The sequence below is a fragment of the Rhineura floridana genome, chromosome 7, assembly GCF_030035675.1.
Source record: "Rhineura floridana isolate rRhiFlo1 chromosome 7, rRhiFlo1.hap2, whole genome shotgun sequence".
NCBI lineage: Eukaryota > Metazoa > Chordata > Lepidosauria > Squamata > Rhineuridae > Rhineura > Rhineura floridana.
Window position 1 is genome coordinate 117,948,786 of NC_084486.1, and position 15,599 is coordinate 117,964,384.

The following is a 15,599-nucleotide window of genomic DNA, read 5'->3' on the forward strand; positions in this document are numbered from 1 at the left end:
TATTTGGCGAGGCCATCAGTCATAACAAGATAAGATTTTAGTTACATTAAGCAAAGTGCCATTAAAAACAATGAAATAATTATTGTAAAAACAATCATCCAGATAAGCAGCAGTGATTTTTGGTGAATACCTCTTCTTGACACTACAAAGGCAAAAGCAAGTTTTTAAGAATTATCCTTATCAATGATAATAAACATTCATATTTCCCCCTAATAATCCTTTCACATGTCTCAGATCTTACATCTTTTGTCTTTGTAAATGGAAAAATACGCAATGCCCTGAAATGCCCTCCTAGCTGGCCTGTAACCTGCACTGCCCTCCCTAGAGCTATGCTTCCCACCCCATCCCCTGGATTTTTTGAGGGGGAACGTCGTCTTTTTAATTTGTGACATGACAGACAATAACAACCTACCTTTAAAGAATGATAGCTTGTTTTAAGAATAGGAGCAATTTAAGACTAGGACCCTCTGAAAAATTCAGTGAATAAGGCAGGGCAGGTGCACAATAAAAGCCTCATTTGGAAGAGCCCCCAACAGTCTTTTCCTGACTGAGGGTGGATTTTTCATGATCACAGTCACCCTATAATTACTGTAGGGCCCCGCTAATATGGCGGGTTAGGGACCAGGCCCCCCGTAAAGCGGAAATCGCCGTAAAGTGGAACCCATTGACTATAATGGGCCGCTGTGAAAATGTCGCAAAACATCGTAAAAGCGCAAAATCGGCTTTAAAATGGGGAATTTCCCCAAATTGAAAGCCACTGCGTGAGCGGAACACCGCAAAACGGAACGCCAGTAAGCGGGGCCCTACTGTACTTAAGTGATCCTGAAAAGAACAGCCTGTATAGGAGCATGACCCCTGAAGAGTTAAATATTAGAACTTTCTATTATGCGCCAGAGTTAGACTCCACTCCTTGGACTTTCCTTTGCTTTGCTTTTCAGTTTCAGTTTCAGTTGTGCTGTCTATCCAGCCAGCAGTAAAGAAGCTGCTGCTTACCGCCCTGGGCTTCTGCTGGGAAGAAGGGTGGGATATAAATCAAATAATAAATAAAATAAATAATGTTTGTTTATTGCTATACAGTAGGGTCCCGCTTTTCGGCATCCCACTTTTCGGCGTCCCACTAATATGGTGGCACCAGCAGGCAGATCAGCTGGAGCATGGGGAACATGAGAGCGATCAGCTGTAGCGCAAGAGCTCCCCATGCTCCGGCTGATCACACGCTACAGCTGATCACTGTCAGCTGGAGCGCGGCAGCTGGAATACAGTAAGACCCCACTTTCCAGCAGTTTTCGCTTTTCGGCGGGGGCCTGGAATGTAACCCACCTTATGAGTGGGGCCCTACTGTATAAAAAGATGACTTAAAGTGTTTATTGCTATATAAAGAAATGACTTAAAGTGATCTGAAAAAAATGGCTACCATTTACTCTTTTAAAGCACTCTATATTCATAGTCATACTGGCTATTTTTTATTTTTCTTGATTACGTGATGGCAAAGGATGAAAATAGGCTTAGAGGAATAGAAATATTGATGTGTACACTACAATTAGCTATCTGGATGGCTGGATCACTAGGCTGTAACTCAGGCCTAATGTCTGATTTTCCCAATATGTGCAGCTCAACATGAGGCCTTTCCGGAGTTTCTAAACAGAAAAATAAACCTAGCAACCAGTAAAAAAAAAAATCCAACTGCTTTCCACAATTAGTTTCTAATTGCTTAGTTCGTCCTTTATATAGCAGCCAGTTAAAAGGCTTTCACTTGCTTGTCCAACAGGAAGGAAAAACAAAAGGCCAGGAGCAAGACTAGAAGAAGGGACTCTCAAGAAGGAGATAACAAAACCCCTTATACTATGTATTTTCTCTCTGCCCTTTCCTCAATTTGTAAAATTGACAAGTTTGCTTTTCAGGTGGAATCTAAAACTGAGATACCAAATGCAGCATCAAAGCCAAGCTGAGGAGCTCACTGTCTTCACCAAAATAGTTCAGTTCATAAAGAATCAGAACACAGGAACAGACTACAGGTGAAAGGGGACTATAACTATAGGCAATGTCAAGCTTTTGAGACTGACATTCCTGGGAATTTCTCAAAAAAGGGTGAGACAATTCAACAGATTAAAGTTCATTCATGTAAGTTAACTTACTCTCTGGATGGAGAAGGAGTGACGAGGAAGAACACTGCCTTTCCCTTACCCTAGCATGGCCCTCGCATCCTCTCCACCAGTGAGGGAAGGGAATTGGCTGGCGCTATGTGCCTCTCCCCCACAATGCCCCTCCTAGAAATGTGGCTGCCCCACTTAACAAGGAAGGCTGGCTACAGGACTGTCCCCCAGTAGGTTTTCTACCATTTCTTTCTGAGGATATAATAATAATAATAATAATAATAATAATAATAATAATAATAATAATAATAAATTTTATTTGTGAGTCGCCTATCTGGCCGAATTAACGGCCACTCTAGGCGACGTACATCAACATAATAAAATAAAAATACAATATAAAACCAATACAACCACACTCAATAATTAAACTAATCACCCCTCATACATTTAAGCAACAACGTTAAAAACTAACCCACCCCAGCGATCCCGTAGGCCTGCCTGAACAGCCAGGTCTTCAAGGCTCGGCGGAAACCTATCAAGGAGGGGGCATGGCGAAGGTCAAAAGGAAGGGAATTCCAGAGGGTGGGGGCCATAATCGAAAATGCCCTCTCTCTGGTCCACACCAACCTAGCTGTTTTAGCTGGTGGGACTGAGAGAAGGTCTTCTGTGGCTGATCTTGTCAGGCGGCATAATTGGTGATGCTGGAGGCGCTCCTTCAGATATACACCATCTTAAATGAAATGAAGCTCTTAATTACCATAAGATCTGACATTAAGATTTATTAGTATTTTTAAAAGACAATACTTCAAAATAAAAAGAATACCGAGTTGGAAGGGGCTTGTAAGGCCATTAAATACAATCCCCTGCTCAATGCAGGAATCCAAATTAAAGCATACCCAACAGGTGGCTATCCAGCTGCCTCTTGAATGCCTCCAGTGTTGGAGAGCCCACCACCTCCCTAGGTAATTGGCTGCATTTTTGTACTGCTCTAACAGGAGGTTTTCCCTGATGTTCAACTGAAATCTGGCTTCCTGTAACTTGAGCCCATTATTCCATGTGCTGCACTCTGGGATGATTGAGAAGAGATCCTGGCCCTCCTCTGTGTGGCAACCTTTCAAGTACTTGAAGAGTGCGATCATATCTCCCCTCAGGCTATTCTCAAGGCTAAACATGCTCAGTTATTTCAGTGTCTCCTCATAGGGCTTTGTTTCTAGTCCCCTGATCATCCTTGTTGCCCTCTTCTGAACTTGTTCCAGTTTGTCTGAACTGGACACAGTACTCAAGATGAGGCCTAACCAGTGCCGAATAGAGGGGAACTATTACTTCTTTAGATGCTTGTTGATGTAATACAGTTTGATTACTATATTTAAATTAATTATCCATCTAAAGTGACATAATGAAGCAGCCCCATAGGATGAGACACAAACATATTCTGTGGCTGCAAAACTTTAACAACTTTTAAGGGAGTACCTACTTCTAATAAGGGATAGTTGATGTGTAAGTCTCTTTGTTCAAGGCCTGTGGCGTATTCACTATGGATGAGTTAGAAATTTGATTTAAAGTTGAATCTATCAAATTCACACTTTACAAAACAATATGAGAAACTTAGCCATCCTTTGAAATATGCAGTTATCCACATTTTATGATGCAGTTCTCCAACCGGTGTTTATAAATATGCATATATTAGGGAAAGTGTGCTTAAAAATTAATATATTAACGAAAATAACATACAAAATGCATTATTTGGGGGGCAATTGTTGCAAAAGTGTGTACATTAGTCAAACACCATGCAACAAAGTGTTTTTAGGAGAAATTCGCATGAAGCATTTTCATGAGGATTTTTTTGAGAAACTGAGAGAACAGAAATTTACAATAAAAAAATGGAGGAAAAGGTTAGAATTAAAACACATACAACAAAAACCCAACCTAAGTACTTTCCTAAGTTTTGCCTGAGGAGGCATTTAGGAATGTTGCATCCAAAGTAGAAATTAATCTTCCTGTACATTGTCACAATATTATACCACCCTAAGGCAGAAGCAAGTGTAAAATGAGATTTATAAGCCACTTGCTTGTAACTGATTAACTGGCAGAAGTTTAAAGCGTCTTCTTCTACAAAAGCAAAGAGCTGATACTCTTCATATCCACTGATACTTTCTTCTCCTTCCACCATCATTCTGAGTAAACAAAAGTGAGGCATGGTTTCAGCAGTTCCATCCCCGCTTAGCATACTAAAGGAAGAAGTGACTAGTCTCTAGAGAACCAAAGCACACGTTATGTGCAAATAACACGCATAAGAATAATTCAGTAGTCCTTTCCTTTAAAAACTGGAAAAGTCTTTTCAGGATATGGGTGGTTGGGATCAGCAATGCAATGAGGGGAAAGGGTACTTAACTCCTTCGCCTCTGGTTCTACCCACCACTGGCATGTGGTTGACCAAGGATGAGTGGCGTCCTTGGGCCCAAAATATATTAGCCACCCCTGGCTTAAAGGGATATGTCAAGGCTGTATGTATCCTTCCATTCTGATGCTATAGTGAACAAGTATCAGAATGAGTACTGCATTATGTAGAATTCATCCTAGATTTTATTTTTAAAAGGCAAGTTTCTAGTTTTTACGGATTACAACAATAGGGTGTATATGACAGTGTATGGGCAATGCCCGGTGAAATCTCAGAACCTTGTTTGGGGTGGGAAGTCTGTGCAGGATTTCTAATGGGCAGGGCTTCCAAGCTCCTTGTAAGTGGCAGAAACAATAAATTATGCTAAATGAGAAAAAATACAGAAATTTTAATTAGCTGGCATAATTTATACAGGCTGCCAGCTCCAGCATTTCTTGGTGAACAGTTTAAAATATATTGTGCTGTGGTATTTTTTTTTTCAGTGGGGCTTACTTCCAGGAGTATAGGAGTTCAGCCTAAATGTATAATATTGTTGGACACCTGGCAGTAGTGCTTTGTTTTGTAAATCTTACTTTTACTTTGCTTTTGTGACAGCAGGGGGCGCTCGCCCTGTGGGGAAAAAAAAGTACTGAAGACTGAAATCTCAACTGCACAAAATAAAATGAAAGCAGAAGCCAAGAAAAAGGATCCATTAGAAAATGGGAGTAATAAGAATACTTTTCTTGGCTGATAGAACATTTAGCAACTTTGCAAGCTCAGTGGATCTATTTATTTACTGAATGGTATTTTGAAGCCACTTTTTCTGGGCAAGCCCATCCAAAGAAGCTTACAACATTTAATACCTCCTACAATGGGTGAACAATAAATAGACTATCAAGAAAAAAGCCCGTAAAAAAAAAAACCAGCATAATCTAGCCAGTAATACAAGAAAAAGAGTTTTATTCACAATCATTCAAAATATTGTTGTGCACATATTCCGATCTCTGAGCGGTAAGAAATCCCAGAGGCCTTGATACATAACTTGGTCCCTTTAGAAGGGTGATCCCTGGAGGCTTGCACTGCCTTTGTGATATATGGTTTTATCTACACACATATATAGGCTGTGCATAAGACGGAATTGTATTATTCAGTCTTGGGTCCCAAATGGTGATGGACTACAACTCCCACCATCCTTAACCATTGGCTAAGCTGGTTGTGGCTGGTTGTGAGAAATATAGTCTAACAAGAGATGGGGCCCAAAGGTTTAAGGGCACTGAGATAGAAGGCTCACAGCATCAACACTCTTACAGACCTTCCTCTCCCATTAGGGTTTGGGGGGGCACCAAAGCCACAGTTTTGGGTTCAGCACAGAGAGCAAAAATAGCCCCCTTCTCTTTCTCTCTCTCTTTCCAGCTCCAGTCCATAACTACCCCAGTTTTTGTTTACATCCACAGACACACAGACCTTGATGACACCACCTCCAGCCAGGGGAGGAGGGAAGGCATGCCCCCTCTCTGCCCATCTCCAGATAGTAGTTTCTGTGGCAACCAGTCACCCTATACTTTTTAGTTGTCTTAGCAGACGGGGCAGAGCAATTTACTTTTTTAAAAAAAAAACTGGATTGACCTCTTTTTAGCAGTCTCCCATTATGCAAAATCCAATCTCATAACTACAAGATCGCAGGATTGGAGGGTACATTGAGAGGACATCTAGACTGACCACCCCAATCCTACAACAATATAGATAAGGTGGTATCTTTTACTGGGTCAATTCCTATGGGTAAAGGAACACACAAACCCTTGAACTTGAAAAGGAATTATTTATGTGGTAGTAGGCAGCATATGCTAACAGAAGTTGACCGTATTTTAATTAATTTTATTTTAAAGTATTTATAAACTAGTTAATATTTTAAAATTTCTAAGTGGTGTACAACTTGAAAACAATATTATTTTAAAAAACCAAACCAGTATAGAAGCATATAAAAACAAGAATTCAGGGGAGACCAATAAAAACAGGGTTCAGTCTTATGGGTCAGGGAAAGCTTGAGCAAAAACATAGGAATGTACAAGATACCTGAAGCAACTGATGGTTGCCGCTTTACATCTGGTAGAGGGAAGGGCATTTGGTAGTACTGGGGCAATAGCAGAAAAATTGCCATTTTTAGATCTCTGCCCTATGATAATCTGTAGCGTGCAGTACCATGAGAAGAATTTTCCAGATGATCTAAGTGATAATATAAAATTATATAATCCTCCTTTTTATTTTTCTCAGTTCAACAACTGCCTCCCCCAAGTCAGGGTGGTGTGTTGAATAGTATTTTGCCCAGACAATAGAAACCTGGGTTTGAATCCCTGCTTAGTGCCTACCCCATTTTTGCACCTGCTGGCAAATCTCCTTACAAACCCTCGATCCTGCACATCCCAGTTTTAAGGAAACAATGTGTTATCAAGCCACACATAATAGATGGGGCAATAGCAGTGCTATAGCAGAGAGAGGATCTTAGCTGCTGCTCACGCATTTCTTTTCCTTTTTAACAAAAAAGCTGGACAGTTGTTCTTCAGCGTACAAAAGAATAGAGTGTTTATTTGCCAAATGAGATTTGCACAGGAGATGAAGTTAATTAGTGCCAAGGCAGTCTGGAGCAGTTCCTTGCCAGTTTCTTCTTGGCAACAAACCCTGCTAAACTAAAGTGTGGAGTCTTTTCAATCTGGTACTGTGTCAAAAATGCACCTGATAACCAAATGATAGCTGAAACAATCAGGGTCCCTTCAGAAACTTCAGCCCTGCATCAGTCAGCAATACTCAAATACATGAGCAGGGCTATCTCGCTCACTTTGCTAGATAATATAGAGAAATGTATGTGGGAACCCTGTGTTATTGGCATTGGTATTAGGGGTCCATTTTTATCTATATCCCATATTTTATTATATAGGAATGAATACTTGAACAGTTATCAAACAGGCACTGCAAGGTATACTAATACAATGCTAAACAGCAATGTTTTCAATAAATGAACGTGGATAAGAATGCTGGCCTTTAGATATCAATGGATGATGGAAGAGGTGACTGCAAAAAAAAAAGGCAATTTAAATTTTGTTCTACAGCACCTCAAGTTTGATGTGGTAGTTGGCGCAGAAATCTTTTAATAAATAAATGAATACACGCTTGTTCCATAACACATCTTAAATGGGGTTGATAGAGTTGTTTGTATTCTTCAGTTCTGCTTTCATATTGTACAAAGCAGTGATATTAGTACTAGAGGCAGAATTCGGCATCCTGAGAAAATTGTTTATTTATTTCCAAATAAAGGCAAATTTCTAGTTCTTAAGACAGGAGTGGGCAATCTTTTCTCTCTCAAGTACCACAGACCCTTGTGTTGGGGGCTTCATGTCAGAGAGAATAGGACCAGGGTTATACTAACCATAATTTATAACAGCAGTAGTAATAGTTATAGTATATGTCATGTACTCTTTCTTTCCATTCTCCCCACTTCTCTCTCTCCCTCTGGTCACTTCTAGGTAACTTGTTTATTGAGCATTCATCTTGTTTTATTTGGACAAAATTTGCAGGAAGGTTAGATGATTTTTTTAAATTAAACATTCATTCTGGTTGTTGTTGTTTTTGCAGGGAGGTCACACAGTGTTGCTTCCAGCAGTTATTGACCCACACTTTCCAGTGCATGTTCCTGTCACTTTCCTAATTGCAAAAAGTCCAGTTTTGGGAGGGAAACAGGTTCATTGCACAAGAACCCTAAATCAACTGCACAACCTGAATTTGTCAATATGTAATTGAATCCCACCCCAAAATAGTGAGAGCCTCTCTCTCTCTCCCTCTCCCTCTCTCTCCACATTGCTTTTTCAAAGGGGAAACATGAATGGGGAAGGAAAGGAACATGCGAGTCAGGTAGTTCTGGGGACTGCATAAAATCAGATGAAGGGCCATATGTGACCTTCAGGCACCAGGTTTCCTCCCCTGCCTACCTTAAAACATATGACAGTCGAGCTGAAAGCATATTGGCAATGCCTGCTTTCCACTGCTGCTTTGACTTTATATGGATTTATTAGTTGTATTGTGATGTTAATTACCACTTGTGATCCACCTTCAGAAAGATGAAGAAATATTTTAAATAAGTAAATGGAGCACTCTGCAAATGGTGTGTGAAGGAGAGAGTGCTCGATACCAAGTGATGGTCTTTAGTGACTGCTGCAATCTTCTCAGCGGAACCATGTAGATGAGGATGCTGCATGTGCCTCATCTGGGCAGAGCACACAGGTGAAAGGTTAGGCTAGTTACTAGCAGATCCAGAGCATAGTCCATTAATAGAGATCACTCCTCCGCCCTAAATCCTTGGAACTCATTGCTACAACTAAAATCTAAGCAAGAAGTAATTCTAATAATAGGCCAAATGAATAAGCAGCTCACTTTAGTTCACAGAGAGACCCCATACCAACTATATAAAAGGGTAGGAAGCTAAATATGATTGATTCAGTAGTTAATTAATTATTGCATTATTGTCCATCGTCCCTGCCTTTTAAGCATCTTAAGTATTTACTAGCACATATAAAGCAAAATAGGATAATGACGGGACTGAGTGACTGGATGAGTTTTGATCTAAAAAAAGTAACTGCTGTAGTCTAGGTATAAATAGAAACAGAAAACAGAAACGGATACATCATGTGTAGGGATGCTAATAAACCTGTCTGTAAACTCGATACACTCTCCTCTATTATTGATTGTGTTTCCCCAGTCACATTAGTAGATCAGGGCCCTATGGGCTATATAGTGGGGTTTAAGGCTGCATATCTAGACACGCTTACTTGGGAGTACACACAAATATACAGTGAAACTTACTTCCATGTCAACAAGCATAGGATCAGTGTGCACATATGTTTAGGAGCTTTTCCCCCACATCTCACAAAAAGTTCCTAAATGGCAATCTTACAATGACTTGCTTTTATGGTTCTGTAAAGAGATCCCACTGCAGTAGCAGGCTTGGAAATGTCATGACAATCAGTACGAAAGGTTCTAAAGCTTGGTTGTCTGAATATATGGGAAAGGCATTCTCCTTTATGGAATGGCCATGTTGGCTGTCCATTAGGGATGGGATCACAATTTTGGTGCTGCTTTGTAAGGGATCAGCGTTTGCTATTTGCGATTAATACCCTCTGTATCTGAGCCTGAATCTAACAGTTTTTCATTGTTCCCCTATTGCTTCTGCAATTACTAGGAACACTACTTTAATTCTTCCTTCTTCCTACACTATACATAGGAGCATGGGCTGCCAATTAGCTTCGAAGCCTTGCTATTGATGCATAACGTTTTGCTATTTATGTATAAATCTTTGAACAACTTGGAACCAGGTTATCTGAGAACATAAGAAGAGCCTGCTGGATCCGGCTAATGGCCCATCTAGTCCAGCTTCCTGTTCTCATAGTGGCCAATCAGCTGCCTGTAGGAAGCCAGCGATCAGGACCTGCGGTTTCCAGCAACTGCAGGATTGTTTCCCCTGGTTTAGTCCTGTTAGATCACTAAGAGCATTGCAGGAGGTCTTGTTAGATGTGCTGCATCCTGCGAATTATCACCTAGTAGACAACATGGTACCATGCCACTTCTATAGTGGCACTCAGCCTCTGGAATACTGCCCCCCCATTATTTGGGAGGCACAAATCAGGGTGTGCTTCCAACAGCTGTTAAAAACATACCTCTGTGCTCAGGCATTTCACAACTGGATTGTACTGCCCTGGATTTGTGATATGTGTTTTATTTTTCAGATATTCTTGATCTTGTGATGTGTTGCTGATCCTATTAATGGGTTTGCAGTATTGTATTTTTACTGTAAACTGCTTTGAGATTTTTAAAATAGGTTCTCTCAGTTTCTAATTTTTCCAGTCAAACTCAGTTCTCCACATTTCTGCAGCAATTTGCATTTTTTAAAAAAAATCCTCACGAAAATTCTGCAGCATTTTAGTGTGAATTTTTCCTACTGGACACATTTTTGTATGCAACTTTGACTAACGTATGCATTTTTGCAAGTAATTTCTCCTAATATAATAATAATAATAATAAAATTTTATTTAGCAGACGCCCATCTGTCCGACTGAACGGACACTCTGGGCGACATAAAATATAAAATACAATATAAAATACAATCTGCATATAATGCATTTGTATGTTATTTTCACTAATATATTCATTTTTATGCACATTTTCCCTAAATACAAAAAAAATTTTTTTTTTGTAAACATTGGTTGGTGAACTGCAGTGCAATTCAGAAAAGTGCAATTTTTGAAAGATGTATTCATATTCATATTGTTTCAGGAAGTGCAAATTTGATACATTCAGTTTTAAATGAGAACCGAATCAAATTTCTCCACCATCCCTAATGGGGGACACATGTACTAGGCTGACTCACTCCATACCTGTTAAGGTAAGAATTGGAGTCTCAGGCCCAAGTTCGGTTCATCAGATGACTTTATTGCTAGCAGAGACACAGGGGAATTTGTCCTCCAAACTGTGTCTCCTGACAGTTGAGGCACAGCTCTTTTATTGGGTTACAGACAACAGAAAAGATACATTGGTGAGTGTGTTGCACAAAACATAACTGTATAGCTGGTAATTTTCCATTCCTAGAACAATCCTCTGCGCTTGCGCCTCCTTCTGGTCTACGTGCTGAATCCTTCTTTGCTAATGGCGTCCATTAACCCTTACAATCCCCCCTTTGATACTTCACTGACCTCGCTAAGAGGTTTGGGGAGTATCATTCTTACAGGTAGGTATGGACCTATATTCATACAACGCCATTAGCTGCACTGCTGTTCTCCTGTCCGCTATGCTCTCCATCATGTTCCTTAACCCTCGCATTATCAGAGGTAGAATACCGGGTAACAAGACACACATCAGAATTCCTACAATTAATGTTCAAATAACACCTCGTATCCCTCCTATCCATTGGAACCACGGACCCAGCCCTTCTGCCCACTCAAATCCTTTCCATGTTTGTACAGGCACATGTGCAAGCTTAATTATTTTATCTGTTATATCTTCTATTACTTTTCCATTGTCATCAATATGTAAGCAACAATTAGTCAAATTGAACTTCCCACAAACCCCTCCTTCCGTTGCCAACAGGTAGTCAAGGGCGAGTCTATTTTGGTACACAGCATTTCTAAGTTGGGTTTGTGTTTTAGACAGAGCAGTTAAAGCCCTCGCAGTTTCATTTGTTATAAGTTCAAGCACTGCTTGTAACCGAATTATTCTATTTAACATGTAGATTGGGGTTCTATATCCATATAACCCATCCTGGGCCCAGGTTGCAGGTCCATAGTACTGAACTATCATTTCAGGGGGCCACTCCTCATCCTTCCAGTCACCAATCTTAACTGTCATCCTCTTTTTCCTACCATACAAAGGATGTCCTAACCGAATTCCTGCACTGAGGGGAATGAGAAAGAAGGATGGTCTGACCTCTCCTAAAGTACAAGTTCCCTCCCAGGGTTCGGGTAACTCTGAATAAGCATATCTCCCACAAACCCAGTAAAAACCTGGTAACGCTTTCGAAGACTTATTATTAATAACTGACAGATTTAACCTTAACTTTAACTCTGCTGTCCACAACAGATTAACTGGAATCACAGAGGCATTGGGCCAATAACTAATTGCAGACTGATTCAAAATGGTCATGGACTCATAAGGCATCTGACCTATCTGTGGGGCACCGGGGGAGATCCTTTGTACACACCAACGACCAACAAGAGTAGCCTTCAACATCCATTGACTATGGGGGGTTGTGATATTGGTGGTATTATAAAGCTGAATAACATTCAATTCGGCAGCTTCCCAGGGCCAGTGATCTCCAATCTGAGTTCCCCCACAAACATAACAATTACTGACGTTTAAAGCAATGGCCACAGTTTCTGCAAAAGTAATAAACAAATTTCTGGCCACTTCAGGTACCTGGAAAGAAGTATTCATTTCCTCCCAGAAATTAGAGAAGAAGGTTTGCTGCAAGGTATGGCCTGTCTCTGTTAGTTGAACAAGTTTCAGATAGAACAATCCCAACGGATCTCTGCCTGTTCCATGAATGCGTAACCCAAAGTGTTGCCCAAATTTACTCAAAAAGGCCTGTGGATTATTAATAGTAAAATTTACGTAATTACACTTCCGAGGCCCGCAGTCACTTTGTACTGTGACTTTGGAAAGGTGAGCACTTATCCCAGTAGTTTGCCAAGTGGCCCAGCCTACACAGTTCCAATAAGGACACTGATTTGTACATTCAGTACTGATACCCTTTTCAGGACAAATGTATTTATCGTCCCACGTATAAGACTTTTCCCAATCGTGACTTCCACATTGGTCAGGCCATTTTGAAATCTCACAAGGTTCGATTTTAACCCATGCTGTAGTATCAGGGGTTGCTAATCTGGTCTGGAACAGTACTTGTCCACTCTGCGTGCCTTCCCTCACCTGAAGCCACCATTGGTCAGGACTTTCTTTGGGGTCATAACAAGTTGTCTGGTTTCCCTGAATACAGGCTGAGTAACAAACATTACGAAACTGGCAAGCGACAGTTGTTCCTTTACAACTGAATTTACTCTGATAAACTAGAGTGTCCTGGATATTGTTATGGTTCCTAACAGTCTTAATACAAATCTTGCAGGATGGAAGGGTAGCCGTTACACAGTGGGGAGGAAACAACAGCAGTATTAGAATAACCTCAAACTGGAACAGTATAATCAAATAAGACAATTTACAACAGGGCATTCTAGCCGAAGTTGGGCAAATCTGAATCTTCGGGCGGTGTCCCACTACTCTATCCAGGACGGTAGGGGATGCAGCGCCCCCCGCTATTTCGCTCTCTCAGTTGCCGGTCCCGAGGAGGCTTCTCCCGTCGCGTCCCGCGTGGTGGCATCCCTTCTCAGGGTCATCTTCAGGCCTCTCTGGTTGGCAACTGTCCATCCTTCTGAAGAGGCTGGCTTGGCCCGACTCTAGTGGATCCAGGTAGGGTTCCCTTCAACCTTTAAGGCAGTAGGGGTAGTTAATAAGACAATAAAAGGCCCTTCCCAAACTTTTCCCAATGCATCTTCCTTGTAACTTTTGACCCATACTGTGTCTCCAGGGCGGAATCCGTGAACAGGGGTGGTGAGTCCCAAGGGGCTCTGTTCTGTGTATTGACCTATCTCTAGAACGGTTCGGTTTAATTCTCTTAAAATGCACTTCAGGTTTATTTCTCCCCTTAATGCCAGTGTGTCCACTACCACAGGCAAAGGCAGCGGCCTCCCATAGACCAGTTCATATGGGGTGAGTCCATTAGCTCCAGGTGTACATCTCATGTGTAACAAGGCCACCGGCAGCATCTGGATCCATTTAGTCCTTGTTTCAGCACACATCTTTCTAAGGTGTAATTTGAGCGTCTGAGGTGTCATGACAGATCCAGCAAAGCTTATTCTTAAGCTCTGTTACCTTACAGGGATAACTGACAAAAGCGAGGTGATTTCACTGTGATGAAGGACTTATTCCTTCGTACAAGATCTGTCTCAAAACAGAGAATGCGTGAAATTGGGGGGGGGGCTCCTAATTACAGTAACAAAGACGATAATGTCCAGAAAGAACTTTCATTGGGGAAGTAAAATGCTTTACTACCATCCACAATTTACAGATTAATTTAGAGAAACCAGAGGAGCATCTCTGATTGACTGTGATGCTGTTTATACACTAGTTCAACTGGGGGGGGTTGAAGAATTCGTCCTCCCGCCCCTATGACAGGTATATAAGTTTTCTTCTTAATGGACAACTCAGCAGGCAACACGTTGAGGACCGAACGCTGAGCTCCGGAATCCAAAAGGCCCTTGATTTTCCTGCCTCCCACAGTGATTTCCAGTATGGGGTCGGGAGGCAGAATGCCCCGTAGGCATCCTCAGTCTTCTGCATAATTGTCCTCTGTAGTCATGGTCCGAGCAGGCTGCTGCGTCTGGGAAGACGATAGTGCCTGAGGGTTGAGCCCTCCTCGTCCCCTTTCCTGACCTCGGCCCCTGCCGGGTCTAATGCCTCGGCCATAACTTCTCCACTGTTCCTGGGGTCTTTCTGAACATTCATTTTTCCAATAGCCTTCCTTTTTACAATATGCACATTGATTACGTCCTAAAGATGGACGAGGGTGTGGGAATTGTTCTCGTGACTCCTGGGGCCTCAGGACAGCTGCAAGAAGATTAGCCTTTTCCTTCATCCGTTTTACTTGTTCCCGTTTCTCTTCCACATCTCGATTGAGAAATACTTTATCTGCTAAGACCTTCAACTGGCTGAGGGGCATTCCTTCGAAGCCCTCGGCCTTCTGTAACTTCTTTCTGATGTCTGGTGCTGATTGGGACACGAAGGCCAGCGCCACTGTCTGTCGGTTCCTTTCATCCTCAGGGTCGATAGGGGTGTATCTCCGGTATGCCTTAAAGAGTCGTTCAAGAAAAGCCCCAGGGCTCTCATCCTTTTCCTGAACTACATTGTGGATCTTTTGCATGTTCATCATTCGCTTTCGCCCTTTCTTCACTGCCTCCACAAAGGCTTGTTGATACTGACGCATAGCAGTGCGGTCCGCTCCACTAGAAAGGTCCCATCGAGGGTTCACAGTCGGAGCATATCTGGCTATATACATTGTTCGATCTTCATCTCTCACTCCTTCCTGCCTGGCAATCTTGCCGGCAGCCTCTTCTAAGTTGACCTGAATTTGCATTCTTTGCTCAGTAGTCATCAAATATCCCTGTAACTGTTGTATATCAGACCAGGTGGGGTTCTGGGCTGACACTATGCCTTCAACCATGTCCACAAATTTCTCCGGTTCCTCCTCATATGATGGTCCATGATTTTTCCAGTTAAGCAAATCGGAGGAACTAAATGGCACATACGTGAAAGTATTGACTGATTTATAGGCTACTTTGCCGGGATCAATTGGGTCTGGGGCGGGGATCATAGCTGGGACCGTACGAACAGGCAGGATTCTAGAGCTTTCGGAATTTCTGTCATGGATATTCTCGGGATTGGGTTTCCCTAGTTCCTTTTCTATTAGCCGAACGGACCTTCGGAGATTCTCAATGCCCTCCTCTAAGGGGCTTCCTTGGCTTTCTTCTCTGGGTAAGGGCTGG